The 6,673-nt window shown below is 39.3% G+C and overlaps 1 protein-coding gene across 2 annotated transcripts in view; it reads right to left on the reverse strand.

Moving 5' to 3' along the window:
• Nucleotides 1-5,574: 5,574 nt before the first annotated feature.
• AGPAT3 (1-acylglycerol-3-phosphate O-acyltransferase 3) overlaps nt 5,575-6,673 on the reverse strand; it is a 291,686-nt gene continuing 290,587 nt past the window's right edge. For both annotated transcript variants that reach the window (XM_053705715.1, XM_053705716.1), the window contains exon 9: nt 5,575-6,673. This exon is cut by the window's right edge and continues 3,891 nt beyond it. The gene's annotated coding sequence lies outside the window, so the exon portion shown is untranslated.

Consider the following 6,673-nt stretch of genomic DNA (forward strand, 5'->3'; position numbering starts at 1 on the left):
AGACAAATGCAACAGCACCTAGTCTAGTAAATGTTGTCCCTTTAACAATGCTAAAATAAATCATAATCTGATACTTGATCTTAAAGTAAACAGAGAAAATGAAGCAATTGCAATATCCAAATAAATCACAGGACCAAGAAAAGTACCTGAAACTAAATAATTTTCCATAAATAAGATACAACTATCTAAAGGAAAATAAATACTATTTTGCTATAGAAACAATAGCATAATTAGTAGAATTAGAGATAGCCCCAATAAATTGGAGAACCCTCCAAATTGAATTTAACTGCTGGCAAAGAATATAGTTTAAAACCTTTGAAGAAGGAATAAAAGAAAATTCTCAGCCTATTCCATTCCCTAGTATAGGGAATTGGAAAGAAAACCTCTAAAGAAATAAATAGGCAGAAATAATGTCAGCTAGTCTTAAAGAACTAGTTACCTTAATATCCAAAATAATAAACACCTTTTCAACAAAGAACAAATGTACTTTAATAATTGAAAAATAATAAAAAAGTAGATTTGTTAGTGTCAATATCTGATGAAGAAAATTTCTGAAAAAAACATCATCAGAGAAGGATAAATCAGTATGTTGTTGGTCATTTGAAACTTCAATAATTAAAAAAGAAGTGAAAAAGACCTAAAAATTTTATTAGAAGGCACGAAGTCAGACAAAGCCTTTAACATAGAATCAGAAAAATATTTCTTATAAGTCTTCTAAATATTTCTTGTAAGAAAAGAAAACATATAAAGCATAAATACTAATGGATTCCGCATGTAAAAGTATAACATAATAACTTATTACAAACCATAGCTAAAGATAAACATTTATAACATTTAAAATAAATGAACTTAGCTTTGGTAGAACTGAAACTCAGTTAAGCGTTTTTCCAAAAGTGGCTTCTGATTCAGAGTCCATTTGAGACATCTTGCAATATGTAATAGAAAAAACAACATATAAAGCAAAATTTATCAAATTCCTTAAATGACAGTTTCAGGAATGAGAAAAAAATGCCAATGAACAAGCTTATAGCAACCAGAAGCAATAAATAATGAGACTTAAATATTGTGGAGACAACAATGACGCTCGAATTTTTTAGCGCCAAAAAAGCCGCCCACATTATTTGGCGCCTAAATGCTTTTGGCGCCAAAAATGGCGCCACATCCGGTAATGCCGACATTTTTTGGCGCAAAAACGTCAAAAAAAGTACGCAACTTCCGGCGACACGTATGACGCCGGAAATGACAAGAACATTTTTGCGCCAAGAAAGTCCGCGCCAAGAATGACGCAATAAAATGAAGCATTTTCAGCCCCCGCGAGCCTAACAGCCCACAGGAAAAAAAGTCAAATTTTAAGGTAAGAAAAAATTGAATTATTCATATGCATTATCCCAAATATGAAACTGACTGTCTGAAAATAAGGAACGTTGAACATCCTGAATCAAGGCAAATAAATGTTTAAACACATATATTTAGAACTTTATATAAAAGTGCCCAACCATAGCTTAGAGTGTCACAGAAAATAAGACTTACTTACCCCAGGACACTCATCTACATGTAGTAGAAAGCCAAACCAGTACTGAAACGAGAATCAGTAGAGGTAATGGTATATATGAGTATATCGTCGATCTGAAAAGGGAGGTAAGAGATGAATCTCTACGACCGATAACAGAGAACCTATGAAATAGACCCCGTAGAAGGAGATCATTGAATTCAAATAGGCAATACTCCCTTCACATCCCTCTGACATTCACTGCACGCTGAGAGGAAAACCGGGCTCCAACCTGCTGCGGAGCGCATATCAACGTAGAATCTAGCACAAACTTACTTCACCACCTCCACAGGAGGCAAAGTTTGTAAAACTGATTTGTGGGTGTGGTGAGGGGTGTATTTATAGGCATTTTGAAGTTTGGGAAACTTTGCCCCTCCTGGTAGGAATGTATATCCCATACGTCACTAGCTCATGGACTCTTGCTAATTACATGAAAGAAATTAGTCTGTTTGGTCCTTAATTTATTGGACCTATCCTGAGGAAGGGAGTGACCTTTTCCTCCAGTAATATCGGAAATAATCTCCTTCAGTCCAGGCCCGAATAGGGTCTGCCCCTTGAAGGGAATGTTGAGAAGCTTAGACTTTGAAGTAACATCAGCTGACCAGGATTTAAGCCATAGCGCCCTACGCGCCTGAATAGCAAAACCTGAATTTTTAGCCGTTAGCTTGGTTAAATGAACAATGGCGTCAAACAAATGAATTGGCTAGCTTAAGAGCTTTAAGCTTGTCAAGGATATCATCCAATGGGGTTTCTACCTGTAGAGCCTCTTCTAGAGACTCAAACCAGAAGGCTGCAGCAGCAGTGACAGGGGCAATGCATGCAAGGGGCTGTAGAATAAAACCTTGTTGAGTAAAAATTTTCTTAAGGTAACCCTCTAATTTTTTTGTCCATTGGATCTAGAAAAGCACAACTGTCCTCGAAAAGGGATAGTTGTACGCTTTGCTAGGGTAGAGACTGCTCCCTCCACCTTAGGGATCGTTTGCCACAAGTCCCGTGTAGCGGCATCTATAGGAAACATCTTTTTAAAAACAGGAGGGGGAGAGAATGGTACACCTGGTCTATCCCATTCCTTAGTAATTATTTCTGAAAACCTCTTAGGTAATGGAAAAACATCAGTGTAAACAGGCACTGCATAGTATTTATCCAATTTACACAATTTCTCTGGGACTACAATGGCGTTACAGTCATCCAGAGTTGCTAAAACCTCCCTGAGCAACATGCAGAGGTGTTCAAGCTTAAATTTAAATGTAGACATATCTGAATCAGGTTGAAGTGTCTTCCCTGAATCAGAAAAATCACCCACAGATAGAAGCTCTCCTGCTTCTGCACATTGTGAGGGTATATCAGACATAGCTACTAAAGCGTCAGAGAGCTCTGTATTTGTTCTAGCCCCAGAGCTGTCTCGCTTTCCTTGTAACCCAGGCAGTTTGGACAATACTTCTGTAAGAGTATGATTCATAACTGCCGCCATGTCTTGTAAAGTATACGCAATGGGCAAGCTGGATGTACTTGGCGTCCCTTGAGCGGGAGTTATAGGCTCTGACACGTGGGGAGAGTTAGTCGGCATAACTTCCCCTTGTCACTTTCCTCTGGTGAAAAAAACGTTCTTTATATATATGCAAACGTTTTACATACTAAGCCATAATAGCAAGTAATATGAATATTACCCTTTACTGCAAGCATGATGCCAGTCGTTTGTTAAATCACTGCAATCAGGCTTACCTTAAATATATCAGGCACTGTCAGCATTTTCTAGGTCTTATCTCTCTAGAAAAAAATATACTGAACATACCTCAGGGCAATTAATTCTGCAGGCCGTTGCCCCAGCTGAAGTTTCCCCATACTCTTCAGTTATGTGTGAGAACAGCAGTGGACCTTAGTTACAACCTGCTAAGATCATCAAAAACCTCAGGCAAAACTCTTCTTCTAATTTCTGCCTGAGGTAAAAAACAGTACAACGCCAGTACCGTTTAAAAATAACAAACTTTTGATTGAAGATAAACTACACTAATTCACCACATCTCTCTTGATACTTCCCTTGTCGAGAGCTGCAAGAGAATGACTGGAGGCGGCAGTTAGGGGAGGAGCTATATAGACAGCTCTGCAGTGGGTGATCCTCTTGCAGCTTCCTGTTGGGAAGGAGAATATCCCACAAGTAATGGATGAATCCGTGGACTGGATACACCTTACAAGAGAAACCAATATAGCCAGGGCCTGGAAAAGAGAGTCTTCCCCCTAAATGGAAAGATATCGTTCACACAATGGCTTATCTGTACACTATGGAAAAGGCCATATACTTTGATCTCAATAAATCTGACCTGTTTGAGATGGCTTGGGCCAATTGGAAAGTTAATCACGATACTGTATGGCACCTACAGATTGTATCTCACAACGCCCCCCCTGACAATTAGCGACCCGACTATCTCTCTCTCCTGACATTATGTGCAATTAATAAGAAATATTGGCTGAGACATGCCTTCCCTCCCCCCCATCTCACATATATGAGTCCCCCCCATCCCCTTCTTCTCTCCTGTTCTTAATATAACTAAGACAAAGTGCTCTACTGTACAACCATTGATCCACTCATTCTCCCAGGAAATAATTTGCAATTTCATTTTGCACAGAGTGAGACCAATTGATTTTCATGTGCCTTCTTTTTTTTGTTTTGTTTCTTGTCTAAACGTTCATAACTTGCTGTGTAGGGTCTGAAGACCCGATTCTATATACTGTTCTTACTGATATTAAGGGGTCCTGCGAGTCCACAATAGTTATGTTATTGTTTTGCAAAATTCTGAATAAAAAAAAAAAAAAGAAACAGTGAATATCAGGAAGTTTAGCAATCTTTCTGTGAAATAAGACAGAAAGGAACTTGCAGACAAACCATTATCCAAACTATCCTGAAGAAACTAAAATTCTAGGAATTCTAAAAGAATACCAGGAGAATTTATGAGAACACCATGAAATACAAGTCTCAAACTGAATTGTGGGTGTGGTGAGGGGTGTATTTATAGGCATTTTGAGGTTTGAGAAACTTTGCCCCTCCTGGTAGGATTGTATATCCCATAAATCACTAGCTCATGGACTCTTGCCAATTACATGAAAGAAATCTATATTATTCATAGGCGGCTTTGAGTGCTTATATATAGTATCAATTTTTTGTTTAGTGACTACAACTGAATATTGGAAGTACTAACAGGAAACCAGTCCAGCACTCAAAACATATCAGCAGAGGACATAATATAGGCGTAATCTGTAGACCCAGCCGAAAGAGGCAAAATACAAGTGTCAGTAACATCAGGAAGAGGTCAGTGACTAAAATTTTCATGGTAAAGAAAAATGAGAGCCACAACTTGCACTCAACGTCCCTCTGACAATCACTGTACTTCTGAGGGTAAACTGGCCTCTAATCAATTATTATTATCAGGTATTTGTAAAGCGCTAAACAAAATTAATCTGCAAATCTTCACCTTCTGCCAGCAGAGTCAAAGAGAAGACAAACTTACCATAGAAATGGGAGGGGTTACACAGAGCTCTTGGTGTTTGAAAATCTTTGCATCCTCTCAATGGCAGGGAGAGTATATTCCCAAGAGTAATTGATCGTGGACTTTAACCACACTTTATAAAAGAAAAGCCATTGGGACCCGTTAAGCACAGTCTTTTTGGGTGCATTCTTTAATACAGATCATGACATTGTATCTTCCTCAAAAGATGATGAAGAGTCTAATGGTAAATCCCTCTGACTTAGCCTACATCCTAGCTAGCACTTTCTATTGTATTGTTCCATCATATGATGGACATAACTAGGAATGACATGGGGAGGGGGACCTGATGCCTTTTATTTAGATAAAGGGAGTGTAGTACATTTCTGTCCATGCCCATCTAGGATGGGGGCTCTCACCTAGTAAGTGCTAGATAGAATATAGGCTAACATACAGACATTTATGTTATGATATAAATTGTGTTTTTCATGGCTGCAAATCCAGGCTTTGTATTGTCTCACACACAAAACAGATATACACATCGTATTAATCTGATGTCTTTATTATTGTTACTTCTAGTTTATTTTCTTTTTTACAGGGAAAAATCAAACGGAGAGCAATGACTGACCTGCAAATTGTGTTTACAGTTCAAACCCTACGTGCGTGCGCACACAGTTACACCTCCTATCCTGCGTGTGCATACAGTTTGTGTAACTCAAACCCTACGTGCACACACAGTTGCACATCCTATCCTGCGTGAGCATACAGTTCGTGTAACTCAAACCCTACGTGCGCACACAGTTGCACATCCTATCACTGCATGTGTATACAGTTCCTATGTCGCAAACCCTATGTGCACACACACAGTTACACATCCTATCCTCCGTGTGCATACAGTTGTGTAACTCAAACCCTAAGTGTGCACACACAGTTACACCTCCTATCCTGCATGTACACACAGTCCATGTGGCTAAAACTTTATGTGGGTGCTAACAGTACAGCTCGTACCCAGACAGTTCCTATACTGTGCACCTCTAATGCTATGTGAGCACACAGACCGTACATTTCATACTCAGCGTGTGCACAAAACGTATACAGTGCCTATTCTGTGTGCAAACTGTACACCTCTTAGGCTACGTGTGTATGCACAAATATGCAAAAACTAAAACCCTGATTCTGACTTTGCACGAGCAGCATGCCACACCAACGCCGTCTCTGTGCACAATCAGCATGTCACATCAATGCCCTTTTTTGTGCAGCTTTATACTACTCTGAAATGGAGAATGAAGAGAACAAATAGCGTATTGGTCTAATCCTGGGTGTGAACACACATACAGTTCTGCCCCTGCGGATTAACACACAAACCATACACAGCTCAGGTCACTGCTTATAACACAGTGAATATTTATATCCTACAGCAAGCACTATATAGTTGTTACCCTACATGTGTGCAACATATCACTCTGACAACAAGTATGTGCATACAGAATAGTTCTCACCAGGCTTGTGTACACACAGACACTATACAGTTTGTGCCCAGCTTGTACACACACACTATACAGTTTTAGCCGGATGGTGCAGAGTTTACCACTCTGTCCCTGAGTATAGCCACACAAACTAGTACATCACCACCCTGCCTGTGCAC

The sequence above is a fragment of the Bombina bombina genome, chromosome 3, assembly GCF_027579735.1.
Source record: "Bombina bombina isolate aBomBom1 chromosome 3, aBomBom1.pri, whole genome shotgun sequence".
Classification (NCBI taxonomy): Eukaryota; Metazoa; Chordata; class Amphibia; order Anura; family Bombinatoridae; genus Bombina; species Bombina bombina.